Source organism: Aotus nancymaae, unplaced genomic scaffold (genome assembly GCF_030222135.1).
Source record: "Aotus nancymaae isolate 86718 unplaced genomic scaffold, 86718_ANA_hifiasm-v0.15.2.pri h1tg000007l, whole genome shotgun sequence".
Lineage (NCBI taxonomy): Eukaryota > Metazoa > Chordata > Mammalia > Primates > Aotidae > Aotus > Aotus nancymaae.
In genome coordinates, this window is record NW_026988418.1 from 30,794,490 (window position 1) to 30,814,184 (window position 19,695).

The following is a 19,695-nucleotide window of genomic DNA, read 5'->3' on the forward strand; positions in this document are numbered from 1 at the left end:
AAACTCAACACTCTGTGGTGCCTGCAGAGTAGATATGCAATATGTTATGGTGGAATTCTTGAAAAATGCTTTGAAATCCCTAGGTAAAGGCATTTGAAAATAACCTCTACGATTTTCACTTATTCATTCATTCATTTCCAATGTAGCGTAATGAAAGGATAGCAACTTTGGACAAGCCCTAATTTCAAATCTGGTTTCTTCCACTCACTATTGGGCAAGTCACTTTACCTCTTTGAACTTCAGTTTTTACATCTCAAAAATAAATAACATTCATCCTATTAGGCTGTTGTGAGGACTAAATGAGATAATATATGCAAAATACCAGGGTGTTCTTAACTGGAAGCTATTGTTCCTGCTCTGCAGACAGTGCCTGCTAGTGCAGATGACTGTGCTGAGTGCTGACCAGGACAGAGGCCTGGCATTTCTGGCTTGGTGAGCATTCCTGAATCTTTTATTGGCAGCACTGGAAGATTCCAGCAGCTAGGAGCAAACTGGCATCAGTGTCCAGCAGAGACATAAATTAGGGCCCCACCCCGTGAGGCCCTGTTCAGGCCCTGCCCTTCCTAGAGGTTAGTTTTAAACACTCCCTGTGACTGTGGGTGGTGAGAGGTGTCTGCTTTGAAGTCAGTAGTTGCATCCAAAGTCCTTTCTGCTTTTAAAAAAAACCCTAAACCTATCCCCAACATTAAAGCTCTCTGTGTGGCCTGCCACTCTAAATAAAAGTCTGACAGTGCTCACTACTTCTTTAGGGACAGAGGTATAAAAGGCCTCTCGAAAAATGCAAGGTCCTGAGGGAGAGCCTAAGGTACTTGGGCCACAACCTCAATGAATATAGTTTATGTGCCAAACTCTATCTCATTTGAGTCTGTAGCACTATTTGGAGGTAGACTAATATATTTGCCTTTTTATTAGTTTATTTAAAAAAATGTGTTAAAATGCACACAGCATAAAATTTATCATTTAATCCTTTCTTTTTTGAGACAGACTCTCACTCTGTTGCCTAGGCTGGAGTGCACTTCTGCCTCCCGGGTTCAAGTGATTCTCATGCCTCAGCCTCCCAAGTAGCTAGGATTATAGGCACCCACCACCATGCTAATTTTTGTATTTTTAGTAGAGACAGGTTTCACCATGTTGACCAGGCTGGTCTTGAACTCCTGGCCTCAAGTGATCTGCCTGCCTCAGCCTCCCAAAGTGCTGGGATTACAGGTGTGAACCACTGTGCCTGGCCCATTTAACCATTTTTAAGTTCAAAGTGCATTGTGAACTGTACATTCACTGTTGTCATCCATCCGTCTCCAGAACTCTTTGTAGCTTACAAAACAAACTACACCTATTAAACAACTTCCCATTCCCCTCTTCCTGCAGCCCCTGACAATTACCATTCTTCTTTTGGTCTCTATGAATTTGACCACTCTAGGTACCTCATATAAGTAGAATCATGCAGTAATTGCACTTTGACTTATTTCACTCAGCTTAATGTCCTCAATATTCATACTTGTTGTAGCATGTATCAGAATTTTCTTTATTATTTTAAAGCTGAATATTGTTCCATCGTGTGTATATATCACATTTTGTGTATCCATTCATTCACTGATACATACCTGGATTGCTTTCACTTTTTGACTAATGTAAATAATGCTGCTGTAAACATGAGTATACAAATATCCCTGAGACCCTGCTTTCAATTCCTTTGGGTATATACTCAGAAGTAGAATTTTTTTTGAAAATGGAGTCTTGCTCTGTCACCCAGGCTGGAGTGCAGTGGTGCGATCTTGGCTTACTGAACCTCCACCTCCAGGATTCAAGTGATACTCCTGCTTCAGCCTCCCAAGTGGCTGGGACTACAGGTGTGCACCACCACACTCAGCTAACTTTTGTATTTTTAATAGAGATTGAGTTTTGCCATGTTGGCCAGGCTGGTCTTGAACTTCTGACCTTAGGTGATTGGCCCACCTTGGTCTCCCAAAGTGCTGGGATTACAGGCGTGAGCCACTGTACTGGCCCAGTAATTCTTTTCTAACGTTTTTGAAGAACCACCATACCATTTTCCATAGTGGCTGCATCATTTTGTTTTCCTACCAACAGTGCACATGGGCTCCAGTTTCTCTACATCCTTGCTGACACTTGTTATTTTCTGTTTTTGTTGTTGTTGTTGTTTGTGTGTGTGTTTTGGAGATGGAGTCTTGCTCTGTTGCCCAGGCTGGAGTGCAGTGGCATGATCTCGGCTCACTGCAACCTCTGCCTCCCGGGTGCGAGTGATTCACCTGCCTCATCTTCCTGAGTGGCTGGGATTACCGGCGTGCTACACTACACCTGGTTAATTTTTGTATTTTTAGTAGAGACAGGGTTTTACCATATTGGTCAGGCTGGTCTCAAACTGCTGACCTCGGGTGATCCAACTGCCTCAACCTCCCAAAGTGCTGGGATTACAGGCATGAGCCACCACGCCTGGCTCTGTTTTGTTTTTTGATAGTAGCCGTACTAGTGGATATGAGGTGGTATCTCATGGTGGTTCTGACTTTTTGGTTTACTCGTTTTTAATCACCATTTCACAGAAGGTAAAACAGAGATTTAGAAATATGAAATAACCAAGTCAAGATCACTAGCTTTATCTTCAGAGAGACCAGCCTGCACTCTCCTCTGTTCCTGGGACAGTTCTAGATCTGAGTCACTAAAGCCCATGAGCCTAAATGTGGCCCCTGCTGTACCCAACCAACCTCTCCCGCATGTCTCCTGCCAGCCCACCCTCCACCTATCCTGTTCTACAAACATCTGTGGAGGCAGTGGGGAGGAATGGGTGAGCCCGAGGACTCTGCAGCCTGATCACGTGCTCTGAGCAAGCGTGGCTCTGTGACTCACACTGGCTATAGAATCAAGTCAAGTCAAGTCACAAACCTTGCTTTGCCTCATATTCCTCAGCTGCAAAAAGTGCTTGGTAAGAGCACCACCTTGTAGGGCAGCTGTGAGGAGTAGATGAACATAAGAGAACCCTTATCACCATCCCCTGCGGAGATTTAGGGAAGGCTGCCTGCCATGAGACCCAGCATAGGAGGTGACAGTAGGCCTGGGAGATTCAACCAGGAACACAGCATAGAGTCAGTGTCCCTGTCTTTCTGCAGTTCCCAGCCCAGTGGGGGAGACGGCCGTTAACTGAATATTTACAATGATCTGTGCTCAGTGGCAGTGGTGAGAAGTGCCGAGAAGAAGGACTGGTCTTTTTCACAGTCTCTGAGAACAGGACAGATTCTACCCCTGTTTTCATTCCTGCCAGACTTCCATTTACATAACAGGTAAAACAGCAACTCTGGGTCCTACATCATGAAACTGAAGGGGAAAGGTGAAGAAGATTTGCTCCAGTATTTGCACTTTCAAATTCTCAACTCCTTGTTGGCTGATTTGGGGTGTTCTAAACTAATAATCACCTTTAATTCTTAAAGTAGAATTAATTGACTCTTCCTTTTAGGCAAATATAACTGTGAGCAGGTTTTAGGATCTTTTCATTAAAAAAATATATATTTGAGTGGGAAGTCCTAGCCAGAGTAATCAGGCAACAGTAAGAAATAAAGGGCATCCAAATTGGAAAAGAGGAAGTCAAACTATCTTTGCCAATGACATGATCTTATACCTTGAAAACCCTGAAGACTCCTCAAAAAGACTCCTAGGTTTGATAAATGAATTAAGTAGTGTCTCAGGTTATAAAATCGATGTACACAAATTGGTAGTACTGCTATACACCAACAATGACCAAGGTGAGAATCAAATCAAGAACTCAATCATATTTGCAATAGTGGCAAAAAAACAAACAAAAACCAACTTTAGAAATACACTTAACCAAGGAAGTGAAAGATCTCTACAAGGAGAACTGTAAACCACTGATGAGATAAATCATAGATGACACAAATGAATGGAGAAAATCCCATTCTAATGGATTGGAAGAATAAATATCGTGAAAATGACCATACTGCCCAAAGTAATCTACAGATTTAATACAATTCCTAACAAAATATCAACATTATTTTTCACAGAATTAGAAATCATAATCTTAAAATTCATATGGAACCAAAAAAAGAGCTAAAATAGCCAAAGCAAACCTAAGCAAAAATAACAAATCTGGAGGTATTACATTACCAGATTTCAAATTCTACTACAAGGCTATGGTGAGCAAAACAACGCGGTACTGGCATAACAGTAGACACATAGAGAACAGTATAGAGAACCCAGAAATAAAGCCAAATACCTACAGCCAACTGATCTTCAACAAAGCAGACAAAAGCTTACTCTGGAAAAAGGGCACTCTATTCAACAAGGGGTGCTGGGAAAATTGGATAGCCACACACAGAAATTGAAACTAGATCCCTATCTCTTGCCATATACAAAAATTAACTCAAAGTGGATTAAAGACTTAAATAAAAGACCTGAAATCATAAAAATTCTAGAAGAAAAAAACTAAGAAAAACCCTTCTGGACATTGGCCTAGGCAAAGAATGGCCTAGGCAAAGAATTTATGACTGGCTGGGCGCGGTGGCTCACGCCTATAATCCCAGCACTTTGGGAGGCCGAGGCGGGTGGATCACGAGGTCAAGAGATCGAGACCATCCTGGTCAACATGGTGAAACCCCGTCTCTACTAAAAATACAAAAAATTAGCTGGGCATGGTGGCGCGTGCCTGTAATCCCAGCTACTCAGGAGGCTGAGGCAGGAGAATTGCCTGAACCCAGGAGGCGGAGGTTGCGGTGAGCTGAGATCGCGCCATTGCACTCCAGCCTGGGTAAGAAGAGCAAAACTCCGTCTCAAAAAAAAAAAAAAAAAGAATTTATGACTAAGACCCCAAAAAGCAAATGCAATAGAACCAAAAAGAAATAAATGGTACTTAATTAAAGCAAAAAGCTTCAGCACAGCAAGATAAATAATCAACAGAATAAATAGACAACTTACAGAATGGGAGAAAATATTTGCAAACTATACATCTGACAAAGGACTAATACTCAAAATCTCTAAGGAGCTCAAATCAGCAAGAAAAAAAATGAAGAATCCCATTAAAAAGTGGGCAAATAACATGAACAGATATTTTTCAAAAGAAGATATGCAAATGGCTAACAAACATGAAAAAATGCTCAGCATCACTAATTATCAGAGATATGCAAATTTAAGCCACCATGAGATACCACCTTACCCCATTTAGATTGGCCATTATCAAAAATTAAAAAAAAAACAGATGGTGCAGATGTGATGTAAAGAGAACGCTTATAACTGTCGGTGGGAATGTAAATGTATAAAATCTCTATAGAAGAAAGTACAGAAATTTTTCAAAGAACTAAAAGTAGATCTACCATTCATTTCAGCAATCCCACTACTGGGTATCTACCCAAAGGAAAAGAAGTCATTATATAAAAATGACACCTGCACTGGTATGTTTATACAGCACAATTCACAATTGCAGAGATACAGAATCAAAGTGCCCATGAACCAATGAGCGGATAAAGAAAATCTGGGAAATCTACCATGGAATACTACTCAGCCATAAAAAAGAATGGAATACTGTCTTTTGCAGCAACTTGGATGGAACCAAAGGCCATCATCCTAACCAAAATAACTCAGGAATGGAAAATCAAATACCGCATATTCTCACTTATAAGTAGGAGCTAAGCCATGGGTATGCAAAGGCATACAGAGTGGTATAACGGACATTGGAGACTCAGAAATAGGGAGGTTGGAGGGGAGTGAGAGATTTTTAAAATCACCTGTTCGGAACAATGTACACTATTTGGGTGACAGGTATACTGAAACCAAGACTTCACCACTTTACAATTCCTCCATGTAACCAAAAACCACTTGCACCCTTAAAACTATTGAAATAAAAATAAAAAATTAAAATACTAAAAAAATACTCAAGTGATGCCTTTTAAGAGTACAAACAAGGCCAGGCGCGGTGGCTCACGCCTGTAATCCCAGTACCCTGGGAGGCTGAGGCAGGCGGATCATCTGAGGTCGGGAGTTCGAGACCAGCCTGACCAACATAGTGAAACCCCGTCTCAAAAAAAAGAAAAAAAGTACAAACAAGGCATGGAGGGGAGGATTTGAAGGTTTATGGAGATCATCATCTGAATACATATCAGCTCTGTGAAGGCAGAATTGTGTCTGTGTGGCTCAACATTTTACACCCAGGGTATATATAATATGGGCATAATAAATAATGCAATAAATAATTGCTGAATGAAGGGGCTCAGCCACCAATATTTCTAGCACCTATTATATACCAGGCAGCACCATTATTGACTGACATTATAAAAATATCCACTTACGTGTTCAGCACAAACAAACCTAAGGCGTACAACTGTATGAGGTAGGAAGTGTTATCCCCCCGTGGGCAAATAAAGAACCTGAGTCTCGAGGATATTAAGTGTTTGGCCTCGGTTATCATAACCAGTAAGTGGCAGAGTCAGCGTTAGAACCTATGTCTCTCTCATGCCATCCCTAACTTGCTGGACTTCTCAAATCTGCTTGCTTCCTTGGGTATCACTGACCCCTATTCATGCAGATCAGCCTGTGCTGAGGAAAAAAGGAATGAGCATTGTACCTTTTTCTTCTCTCAATCAGTTTAGAGAGGTGCACATTTTTTTTCCCTCCAGTCATAAAGAATCTCAGAATTCTAGGGCTAGAAGAAAATGTGGAAGATTCTTCTCTTGGTGCTGAAAGCTTGAGTGGAATTTGCAGAAGCCCCTTCCGGGAGCTCTAACTAGCTCTTTGGTAAGTGCAAGGGGCAGAGTCTGCCCTCGCCTGCCTGTCTGCCTGCCTGCCTGCCTGCCTTCGGTCATTGCTGGCCTTGCTAATTAGATCCCCTTTTGTCTAAGGAGCTTCAAGAGCCTTTCTCCACTTAACTTGTTAATCTTCACCCCATCCCTCTGATGCAGATGACAAGCTTAATTAGTCCTAGACAGGAGACAACACAGAGCCAGGAGACAGCGGGCAGAGCCAAAAGAAAAACACTGGATAGCTTGTTGCCCCTTCTCGCCTGGCTCCCTGTCTCTCCTGCTGAAAGACATGTTTTCAGCTCTGTCTTGAATTGGCTTCTGCCCTGTGTTTTGGTATCCCAATTCTAAAAATCAAGCCTAGTCAATTTGACTCTTAATGCACACATTTGGGTGTGCAAAAATATCACATTGCTTTCTTTTTAGCTTTAAGTTTAGCTCAATCCAACATAAGCCCTCCATCTCTCTGCGCTGATAGGAGATTCGTTCTCAGCTGTCATTGGTGCTAACTGCATCTCACACCCTCCAGAAGCAGTATCAGTTCTAGGGTCCATAAGCAGAGAAAAGCTTCTTTGTGTTCGCTGCAGTGGTGGATTCCTGCTGGCAGTGGCTGAAAAGCCCATCACATATGCTTTGAGGTCCTAGTGCTCTGTTGCCTGAGAAGGTAAGCGTAGTCAGCCATGCTACGTGTCCAATGGTCACTCTATGTGGCGCTGCCAGGAAAGGAGGCTTGAGTGCCCCGGTGGTCCATCAGATCACTATCACCTCTGTACTTCAGAGAATCTGCCTCTGCCACTTAAGGCTCTTTCCTCCCCTCCAGGACACACTGCACTGTCTTCTTAATGAATTTTAGCTCTTACAAAAGCTGGGAAGAGAAATTGTCTCTCAGCAGCTTTGGTTCGACAGATGCCCCTGAGGCAGGGGAAACTGGAGGGGCCCAGCAATCCTCTTGAGATGTATGGAGAGAGAGGAGGGCAAAACCCCAGATCTGTCTTTTTTATTCTATGGCAGAGAAAATAGAACAAAACATCCCCTGAGTTTTTCCACCATTAAAACAGTGTTCCCAAAGAGGAAGCAAGGTCTATTAATTTGCTGTTTGTCATCACAAAGTGCTGCGGACTGGGTGGCTTACACAAAAGAAATTCCTTTTCTTGCAGTTCTGGAGGCTGGGGGTTCAAGGTCAAGGTGTTGGAAAAATTGTTTTCTCCTGAGGCCTCCTTGCAGATGGCTTCTTCCTGTGTCCTCGTGTGGCCTTTCTCTGTGCATGTGCATCCCTGATGTCTCTTTGTAAATTTTGTTTTTGACAGTGTCTCCCTCTGTTGCACAAGCCGAAGAGCCTCCTGAGTAGTTAGGACCACAGGCATGTGCTGCCACCCCTGGCTACTTGTTGTTGTTGTTGATACAGGGTCTCACTATGTTGCCCAGGCTGGTCTTAAACTCCTGGCCTCCAATGATCCTCCCACCTCAGCCTCCCAACATGCTGGGATTACAGGCATGAGCCACCATGCCCAGCCTCTTCCTCTTATAAGAACACCAGTCATATTGGGTTAGAGCCCACCCTGAAGGCCTCATTTAATGAAACCATCTCTTTGAAGATCTTTCTGAAATATGGTTATATTTCAAGGTCCTGGAGATTGGGATGTCAACATATGAATGTAGGGGGAGGGGGTGGACCCAATTTAGCCCATAACACAAAGGTTAACTGTATTTTTTAAAAATCCCGTCTACCGTCTTTGCCCTCTGTGAACTGCAGCCCCCTCCTTTTAGGCTTTGGAGTCTACAGACCAGATTCAAGTTCCTGCTTCCACATTTCCTAGATGGTTGGGTTTAGGCAAGTTATTTAATATCTTTGGGCTATAGTGTCTATCTCGGAAGCTATTGTGGGGATTAGGTGAGACAGTGTTATTAAAACACTGAACATAGTGCCTGAAACATAGTAAGTGCTACATAAGGTAAGTTATCTCCTACCCACCTCAGCCCTGATTAAATCTAACACTGCCTTGAAGGCTCAGCACAGAGGCCCCTTTTTCTAGGAAGCCCTCCCTGAAGTTTCAAACTTGGGTTGGGGGCATCACCTTGCTATTTTCCCAATCATAACACTTAACATACTGGATTGTGAAGGTCAGCTTAATCGTCCCTATTCCTTAGTGCACGAAAATATCCATAAGGCAGGTCTCCAGTCTCATTTGTCTTCCTTATAGTTGACTGTCAGAGGTGGGCAGGTTGGTTGTTATAGGGAAGACAGAAGGCAGAGCTGGATGGATGTAGGAAAGTGAGGATACTTTAAAGCAGGGTCTCAACCTACGCACTGTTGACATTTGGGCCAGACAATTCTGTGGTAGGAACTTCCCTGTGCATTGTAGGAGGGTTAGCAGCATCCATGCCTCTACCCACTAGATGCCAGTAGCTCCTGCCCCCCCACCCAGCTATGACAACCAAAAATATCTCAACACCGCCAAATGTTCCCTTGGGGACAAAATTGTCCCTGTTGAGAACCACAGGCTTAGAATGACTCTAAGGCTTAAGTCAGTGGTTCTCAAACTAGCGTGCCTCAGAGTCTCCCGCACTGGAGTCTCAGAAACACAAATTGCTCAGCCTCACCTTCAGAATTCCTGGCTCAGTATGTCTAGGGTGGGTCCTAAGAACTTGCATTTCTAACGAGTTCCTGGGTGCTGGTTGGGTGCCAGTTGGGAACCACTGCCTTAAAGGCCAACAAGGCTTTATTCTCAGTAACGTTAAGAGACATGTGCTGAGTACTTTTTGGTCTCAGGCTAGAGCCGGCAGAGTAAAAAGAAATCCCACAGACTTGGGGTCCTGAGGAACACATTTACATGAGACTTCCCTAGTCTGTAGGCATCAAGGAGATGGCAGGGAGGGAGGCAGGGGTCAGCCTGGAGTCAGGAAAGGCCCCACTGGGCAAGGGTGAGGCGATGGGAGGAGCCCTAACCCCCACCTCCACCAATCATACCCACAGAGTCCCAGCATTCGACAACCTTCATTCAGTAAAGATTTGCTGCACACAGCTAGGTACAGGTACTCTTCTGAGCACTGGGAATCCAGGAAGGACACAGTAGAAAAATACCACTGCCTTCATGGAACTTGCTTTCTGATGTGGTGAGACAGGAAATGAGAATGCTAAATAAATTGTGTAACCTGTTAGGAAGCCGTATGTTCTATGAAAAAAATAAATGAGAGTAGGTGAGACTGGAGGTGGGAGGGTGATTACAATTTTAAATAAGATGGCTAGCAGTGGTGTACTGGCAAATGCTTAACAACTGGCTTTCTGGGGGGAAAAGCCTTGATTTATAGCAATGGCCAATTTTGATGGTGTAGATATCCTTGCCATGGAAGATCAAAGCTATACATTTTATTGATTGATTTTTCTTTTTAGAGACACGGTCTTGCCCTGTTGCACAGGCTGTAGTGAAGTGGTGCCATCATAGCTCACAGCAGCCTCAAACTCCTAGGTTCAAGTGATCTTCCCACCTCAGCCTCTACCTCGGCTGGGACTACAAGCACACATCACCACGCCTGGCTTATTTAAAACTATGAATCTGAAATCATTAAATGGGAAATTGGGAATATATATTAGCACAGTGTTATGTAGTATACCTACCATACAGATGCAATGGATATAAATAACCTCAAGTGTAGAGAATAGTAAAGTGTAAAATAATTAAGAGATGATGAGTTTCAAGTATTTTTAAAATCTGGGCTACTAATACAATTTATTTAGTTATACGTTCAGATAATTTGGTTTTCACTAATGTCTGTGTTTGCTAACCAGCTAGGAAATTTCCTGGAAATTTAACTATCAGCTCCTGTGAACTGAGACTAGCCAGCCCTGGTGTACCACTGGTGATGGCGGAAGGCCTTGCTGAGAAAGGGACATCTGAACAGAAACCTGAAAGAGGTGAGGGAGTAAGGCCTGGGGATATCTGGGGACTCGCGCTCGCTTCCTGCCTGGGAAACGAAGCATCTCAGGCTGGTGTGACCACACATCCATGCCCTTGTCCCTGCTGTCTCCTGAGCCTGGACAATCTCTGTCCTCCTGATATGCTTAGTGACAGCCTTCAGGGCCAGACTCCCAGATAACTGATAGGGTAGAATTCCTTATTTCTCCCAGGCATCCTTACATCCTTTCTGGAAAAACAGGTGGCTATGAAGGTGGTATGAATAAATGAATGACCACAAGTAAACAAGCAGCGTTCTTCCGTGATCCCATAGCACCTTGAGCCCAATTGTTTTAGCTCTTTACATTATTATCCTGTTCCTCTGTCCGTGTCTGCCACCCCTAGCCCCTCGTGGAGCCTTATGTCAGGTGTGTGAAAATGCCTGGCTCAAAGCTGACGTTCCATGAAAGCTTAGTTATTGAATGGGTCACTGTGACCTTAACCTAGGCTGGTTTAAGGCATGAGTGGGTTTTAGTGATTGCCCTTCTGTTGGGTGAAGTCTGCAGGCTGAGGCCCTTCTGCTGTAGCAGCCTTGTTAGCATGACGGCCCACCCCCTGGCCTGTGCAGGTAATGCCAAGGAGAGTCTACCCAAGCAGGCCCCAGTCCCAGCTATTCCCAATAGCCACCACCTGTCGGGCCACGGGCCTGGGGCTTTATTGAGGCTGTGTTACCTAATTCTCACAGCAACCCAACAGGTGGGGGTCCTTATCACCATTTTACCTATGAGGAAAATGAGGGGGAAGACAAATCACCCGAGTAGTAAGTGACAGAGCTTTTCCTTTGCTGCATGGGTTGGGGAAGAGCTGGTAGAATATTCTGTAGAATATTAACTGTAATAATGCCAGGTAGCATGGGTAAATGCTCATTAGAACTGCAGCCACGCTTGGGAGCACAGCAGAAGAAATTAGTGATTCCACCTGGGGCAGGTGATCAGGGAGCCCCTGAACACCATAGAAACCACAGCCTGAGCTTCGGCTTCTGGGTGGAAAGGTGCGGGAACTCTGGGCCCTCCCAGTAGAAACCTAGGTGTTGGTGGGACCTCAGAAGTGAGGATTTTCATGAAGGTGGCTCAGGATCTGCCCCCAAGTGCCTTGGGCGGGTATCATTTATTTATTTATTCACCAAAACAAAATGAAGTAATATTTTTTAAATGTTAACTTATTTCCCCCGGTGTTTTCCTCTTAATGCAACATGCTGGTCTGAGTCCACACCTCAGTGGAGGGGGGTGTCAGGGAAGAAGGCACAAATAGTGCCCCCACTCCATGTCTTTCTGGTTTTGCTTTCCAAAACTTTGAGTCCTCAATGGAACAAAGAGGATTAGGGTATCTCCAAAATGTCTGGGAAAAAATAGTAAAGAGAGACAAAGATTCCCCCCATCTAGCTGGGTTTGAGGAAGTAGAGGGTGAAATTAATAAGAGTAGGATGGGCCAGTCTAGCATGGGGAGTCGCCAGTCACTGCAGGTGCCCAAGGAAGCTTTGGGAAGCCCGGGGCAGGCGTGGTCTACCCGGTTCCTGGGAAGAACCCTGGGGGAAGCAGGATGACCCCATGAGGGAGTGGCTGCAGACCCAGAGAGAGTCCCTTGCTCCAGCCCGGCCCGGAGGGAGCGGAAGGAACCTTGCCCTCGTGAGGCGTGGAGATGAGAGGGAGCTGGGCCAGAACTCAAGGGTTGTTGGGACAGCAGCGATGCCTGTGGGGACTGCTGCCTTAGGACCAGCAGGATACTGGGGGTCTCGTCAGTGGACCAGTGAACTAAGAACCAGCTCCCATGCTTCTGCCCCGAGCCCTCACATGACATGATTCACTGAAATTCAGCCATGATCCCAGGAAAAAGGTGAGAGAACCTCAAATTGATGACGTTTCAGTTTCTGTTACCTTGGGGGTATAGTGACTTAAAGTAAAAATTAGGCCAAGTTACAGAGTCATAAACTACAGAAAGTATTTATCGAGCTTATAAGACTTTAGGCACTGGGGTTGGGGGTGGGGAAAGTCAGTAAACTGGGGACCTGTCAGCGGTCCCTCTGTCTATGTTCCTGAATTAGAAATAATGCCAGGGCTTGGCTTCTATAGGCGGTCCTTTGTATGCACCGTAGTACCACTGATGTGTGTTAGGCGCTGACTTTTTGCTAATCCTTGCACCAAGGATACCCTTCATCCTGTTTTAGACAGGTTCTTGGGGCTAAAAGACTAAGCACTTTTTGCAAGACCACATGGCTGTTTTGGGTTGAATTGTGTCCTCCCAAAAGATATTAAAGTCCTAAGCCTGGTACCTGTGAATATGACCTAACATGGAAAGGGGCCTTTGCAATGATAAAATTAAGATATGTTTGTTAAGGTGGGCCTAATGCAATATGACTGCATTCTTATACAAGGGGGAGATTCGTAGAGACAGACATGCACCCAGGGAAAATGCCATATGGAGACAAAGGCAGAGAGCGGGGTGACGCATCTACAAGCCAAAGATTGCCAGCAAACCACTAGAAGCTGGGAGAGAGGCACAGGACAGATTCTCCCTCATAGCCTCAGAAGGAACAGACCCTGTCAACACTCTAATCTCAGATTTCTGGCCTCCAGAACTGTGAGACAATCAATTGCTGATGTTTAAGCCACCAGTCTGTGGTACTTTTTTGCAGCAGCCTGGGATACTAATACAGTGGGTGACTCCAGAGACTGTGACTTGAGCCGTGGAGGTGTGAGCCACAGGGCTGACCACTATGCTGCTGTGCAGCTGGATTCTACAGACTAGAATGTCTCTTTTCTCTCTGCTCCACTAGCCCTTCTTTACTTCTTCCCATATCGTTTGCACTATTTTTTTTTCCTGAGATACAGTCTCACTCTGTAGCCCAGGCTGGAGTGCAGTGGCATGATCTTGGCTCACTGCAACCTCCACCTTCCGGGTTCGAGCAATTCTCCTGCCTCAGCCTCCTGAGTAGCTGGGATTATAGGTGTGCGCCACCATGACCGGCTAATTTTTGTATTTTTGGTAGAGATGGGGTTTGACCAGTTGGTCAGGCTGGTTTTGAACTTCTGACTCGTGATTTGCCTACCTTGGCCTCCCAAAGTGCTGGGATTACAGGCATGAGCCACTGCGCCCGGCCCTTGGCACTATTTTTAATTGAAGTCATCTCCACTCTTTATCAAAAACCTCACTCAAGTACCCTGTGATTCTTCCTCTCTGGGTCACTGGGAGTTCCAGAAGCACCCCCTGTATTCTCGGACCCCAGGAATGTAGCTTATGCTGCTCCCTGCCTGAAATGCTCTCTACTGTCTGCCAGTGGCCACCTATTAAATCTGAACCATTCTTCAAGTCAGATTTACTGTCTCCTTCCTCTACCATCAACAGCATTACAACACCAAAGTCTTTGCACACTCAGAATCGTTGTTGGGAATGAACATAGCTGACTTCTTAAGTGCCTTGGATACTTCTAGAAGGTCCCAGAACAGTGGGAACTTTAAAACTTCCCCACATTCTAAGACAAGTGAATCTGTAGACTTTAACGTGGTGTTCTTCAACCCTTCTTTCTCTTCTGGTTTCTCAAATTTGCATTCCCATGAAAAAGAATTATCTTCAAATGACTCTATACTTGGCATATATCTACCCTCTTAGCCGATTTTTTTCAATTCAGGCAAGAAATCCTTATTCCACTTCCTTTCTATCTCCTTCTTGTAGTTAGCAAGGTTTTGTCATCTCCTTGTACCAGCCTCAGCAGAGCTGATTTGGCTCCATGAGCATTTTATTTTGGCATTTGAAGATGGTGTTGCTGGAGCCTTCCATCCGTACACTGTAAAAGGATACAAACAGAACAAAACCATCCAGTTTTAGGTCCTGGATCCTCTCCAGTTTCAGATTAAGGCAGAAACCCTGCTCCTCCAGGATTGTAGTGTTGGCCAGCGCCCTGAGAGCAGACGACTGTGGCCACCTCTGTGCAGTGGAACACTGGCCCTTGACAGCTGCAGGCGTCTGGAGGAGCTGCTGGCCTGGCACTTTGCAGGGCCTGTGCTGAAAGCTCCTCTCCTTTTTGGGAAAACAAATCAAATCCTGTGAGGAAATCTCAGCCTGGACAGATTTTCCTTGAGAAGAATCCATTCTGATGTGTACCTCTCCTTTGTGGCTTTCTACCACAACCTTTGAAAGTTAAGGCCACTTCGTGCTGCTGTAGTCCACTTCTCTGAGGAGCCTCAGAGCCTCTGAATCTTACAAGTGCTGCCTGAAAGAAGCCTGCACTTGCCTAACAAAGGGGAAAGATGACTTAATACTTCTCATCCACCAGCACAATCCAATGGTCCTATAGGCACAATTACATCTAACAAATATTTTGGGTGTGTTTAAAGCATGGGCTAGTTATGAAGTGGAGGAAGGGATGGTGGGAGCCTTCTTACTTGCTTTTAAAATTCTATATTTGACAGGAATACTCTGTGCTGGTATAACAATGGGATTCTAGAGAACAGTAGCTTTTATAGGATAAAAGTTTAGTTCTGGCTGGGTGTGGTGGCTCGTGCCTATAATCCCAGCACTTTGGGAGGCCAAGATGGGCAGATCATTTGAGTTCAGGAGATTGAGACCAGCCTGGCCGACATGGTGAAACCCTGTCTCTACTAAAAATAGAAAAAAATTAGCTGGGCATGGTGGCATGTGCCTGTAGTCCCAGGTACTAGGGAGGCTGAGGCAGGAGAATCAATCGCTTGAACCCGGGAGGTGGAGGTTGCAGTGAGTCGAGATCACACCGCTGCACTCCAGCCTGGGAGACAGAGCAAGACTCCATCTCAAAATAAATAAATAAATAAGTTTAGTTCTGCTTCATGGACTGACCCAGAGGTTTTCTGGTAGTCAGCAGTCTGATAGAGTGGTCCTGCCACTCTCATTGGATATTTCCCTGCTCAGGGTCTCACTTAAACCTTCATATTTCAGTCAAAGAAAAGAGAAACAGAAGTGTTTGCCCAAGGTTCTACTCATATCCCATGAACCCAATACTGGTAGCATGGCCACTTCCAGTTGCAAGAGATATTGGGAAATGTAGTCTCCAGTGAAATGCCTATGTGCCTAGCTAAAAATAAGAAGCTATCACTGAAGAACAGATATTAATGGACATGTCCTAGTCTCTGCCACCCTTCTTTCATGTGTTCACCCCCTAAAGAATTACTTACTAAGTGCCAGCCATATGTTTGGCACTGTTTTTACTTGGTTGCTTATAACCCAGCAATGTATATGAACACATGCTAAAGTCACATTGTACTGCATTCTCTAGTAATTCACATGCTATGGTTCTTCAGGGAAGGAAGGGCTCATTTCTGTCTGGAGAGATTTGTCCATTTGTTTACGGATTTGCTGAGCACTGTGGTCGGCAGCCTGTAAGATGGCCCCCAGTGATCTCCACCTCCCAGAATTCACATCCTTGTGCAATCTCCTTTCCTTGAATCTGTGTTGGACCTAGTGACTCACTTCTAGCAAACAGAATACAACAAATGTCACTTTTGAGATTGGGTTACAAGAGGACTATGACTTCCACCTCATTCTTTCTGAGACTTCACGCTGGGGAAATCCAGCTGCTGTGTTTTGAATAACATTATGGAGAAACTTATGTGGCAAGGAAATAATATCTTTGGTCAACAGTCAGCAAGTATCCTAATGTCTGCCAACACCATGCGATTGAACTAGAGAGTAGATTTTCTGAGGATTGCCAATAGCCATCCAAGTGAACTGAGAAACAGATGCCCCCCTGCATTTGGCCCTTGAGATGACTGTAGCCTGACCGACACTTTGATTACAGCCTTGTGAGAGATCTGCACCACAGTCACACAACTAAGCTGTACCTGTACCTGAATTTCTGTGAGACAATAAATATTGTTATTTTCAAATGCTAAGTTTTGGGGTAATTTGTTATGCAGCAATAGATGACTGATACAAGTACCTACTATTTTCAGGTAGTATGCGAAGCCATCAGAATGTGAAAAATGAGTGATGCTTCATTTGGTCACTGGGTCTGGGGAGATGGGAAGACAGCGATATATACAAACATGGTACTTAGGATAGAAGGTGGTCAGTGTAGTGATGGAGAGGTGCTGAGTGTGAAATATGAGCACAAAGGAAGAGCTCCTTATCCAGAGGAGGAAGGGAGATGAGAAGAGACAAATACTTACAGAGAAAATTGAGGGAAGGGGCCATTCTATGGAAAGGGGACAGAGTGACTAATGCCTGGAGGGGAAATGGTACAGAATCTACATGGGGATGGAGCACTATCACTTGTGTGTAAAACAAGAGGTAAAGGAAGACGAGGCTGGAGAAGTGACTAGAAACTAACCTAGTCTCATGCCAGTAATTTATTTATTTTTATTTATTTACTTTGAGACAAGGTCTCACTTTGTCACTCAGGCTGGAGTGCAGTGGCGCAATCTTGGCTCACTGCAGCTTCTGCCTCCTGGCCTCAAGTGATCCTCCCACCTCAGACCCCAAGTAGCTGGGACTACAGGCACCCACCACCATGCCTGGCTATTTTGTTTTTTGGTATTTTGCCAAAGGGGTTTGGCAAATGGGGTTTGCCATGTTGGGGTTTTGCCATGTTGCACAGGCTGGTCTTGAACTCCTGAGCTCAGGTGATCAGCCCACCTTGGCCTCCCAAAGTGCTTACAGGCAGTGCACCTGACCCAGTAATTTATTTTTAAATAATCAATATTATGAAATCCTGCCTTGAGTAAAAGGAGGTGAAAACAAGAGTGAATGAAGGAACTGGCATGTTCTCAACAGTCCAACACCTGAATTTTAAGAAGCCAGTTTCAATTACCTATAAAACACTGACAAACGTAATTTGTTTCATTGTTTTGCTCATAAAATTTGAGCCAGGAACAGCTGACATATTTCCATGGGATAATTGTGGTTCCTATTGAGAAACCAGCTTAGACAAGCTGTTGGATAGATTTACAAGTGGGGAATTGACCCTTTCAGCTTCAGGATCTTATGAGTCTATATTTTGAAAATTTGAGGAGAAGCTTAGGAAGAGTTGTATGTTTTTTGTTGTTGTTATTGCTTGTTTTGAGGCAGGGTCTCGCTTTGTCACCCAGGCTAGAGTCAATGGCATGATTTCGGCTCACTGCAACCTTGACCTGGGCTCAAGCAATCCTCCCACCTCGGACCCTCAAGTAGCTAGGACTACAGGTGAGCATCGCCACATCCTGCTAATTTGTGTGTGTGTGTATTTTTTTGCAGATACAGGGTTCCACCATGTTGCCCAGACTGGTCTCAAACTCCTGGCCTCAAATGATCCTCCCTGCTCAGCCTGCCAAAGTGCTAGGATTCCAGGCGTGAGCCACTGAGCCTGACCTGGTTAATCGTTTTCTTCCTTCCTTTCTCCCTTCCTCTCTCTTTCTCTCCCTCTCTCCCTCCTTTCTTCCTTTCTTCCTCTGTCTCTCCTTCCCTCTCTTTCTTTCAATTTTTCAGAATGTTGAAGTCTACAATAATATTTCTAGGCTCTGAGCCTCAGCTTTGCAAGGCATGAAATGGAAACAAAAGTATTCCTCTCTCCCCTGAGAGAAGGATAAGCTCTAAAGATTTTTAAACTAACTCTCAGAAGGTTTTCTGAATCTGGATCATTACTGCTCAAAGTACATCTAATGACTCAGTAGATAATGAGTTTATTTGAATGAAGATGACTACAAACCTATGCTTGTGAATATGATTGGCTTAGAATAGGAGAAATTTGAAAAATTTTAAGTTTAACCTTTAAACTTAAAGTATTCTACAATATCACCACAAAGTGATTTGTTGTATCTAAAATCCTTATTTATTTATTTATTTATTTATTTATTTATTTATTTATTGGGACAGGGTCTTGTTCTGTCACCCAGGCTGGAGTGCAGTAGTGTGATCTCAGCTCACTACAATCTCTGCCTCCTGGGTTCAAGCGATTCTCCTGCCTCAGCCTCCGGAGTAGCTGAGATTACAGGTGCCTGTCACCGTGCCCAGCTAATTTTTGTATTTTTAGTAGAGACGGGTTTCACCATGTTGGCCAGGCTAGTCTCAAACTCCTGACCTCAAATGATTCACCTGCCTCAGCCTCCCAAAGTGCTGGGATTACAGACGTGAGCCACCAGGCCCAGCCTAAAATCCATAATTGTTAATATACAATGGTCAGGCGCCCCCTTGCCTGTGACACACACAATTCCTTGAAGCTGGGGTCTGTGCTTGTGCTCATGCTTGTGGGAGCAGGGGTTTTGAGCAGGCCCTTGGAAACAAAATATCACCTGCTGTGTTGGGTTTTGCTGGAGGCTGCATACTCCCCTTCCAAATGGAATTGGGCATCCTTCTCATAGGATGAAGTTATTTCTTTCTCTGTCCCCCATATATGAGTGTCTTGTGCCGCTATTACCACCTGCAGGAATGATACTAAAATATCATCAACCAAAAAGGCAAACACGTTGGCCAATCAGAATGGACATAGACATTGTCCAGTCAGAATGGACAAAATGCTGGAGAAGCATTTTGGAGTCTCCTACACCAGTTATTATCTGTTTGGTAGGGAGATCTGGGGGCTCCAGAGGCGATACTAGGTAACAAGGTATTTCTTAGGGGCTCAGGGGGTCCTAGGGGGCTCAGATTTGTACAAGGTGAATAATGTGGTTTTGGGCTTTGTGTTTTTTTTGAGACTGCGTCTCATTTTGTCACCCAGGTAAGAGTGAAGTGGTGTGAACATGGCTCAATGCAGGCTTGACCTCCTAGGTTCGAGCCATCCTCCTGCCTCAGCCTCCTGAGTAGCTGGAACTACAGGTGCACACCACCATGGCTGGCTAATTTTTTATTTTTTAGTAGAGACAAGTTTTCACCAACACCTGGTTCAAATGACCCACCCACCTCTGCCTCCCAAAGTGCTGGGTGATTAATGTTTTAATATCTGTCTTCCTACCAGAGCATGAGCAGCTTGAGGATATGAGCTCTATTTTAGTCGTCTTCAGTGTCTCTACTACCTAACACAATATCAGCCCCTAGTAGGCATTTAGTAAATA

At 44.5% G+C, this 19,695-nt stretch overlaps 1 long non-coding RNA gene across 2 annotated transcripts in view; it reads left to right on the forward strand.

The window, feature by feature from the left end:
• The first annotated feature begins 12,355 nt into the window (after window positions 1-12,355).
• The window catches only part of LOC135272787 (uncharacterized), a 71,657-nt gene continuing 64,317 nt past the window's right edge, over window positions 12,356-19,695 (forward strand). For both annotated transcript variants that reach the window (XR_010340751.1, XR_010340748.1), the window contains exons 1-2: window positions 12,356-12,535; window positions 17,758-17,851. This is a non-coding gene — a long non-coding RNA (uncharacterized LOC135272787). The remainder of the gene's footprint in view (window positions 12,536-17,757; window positions 17,852-19,695) is intronic.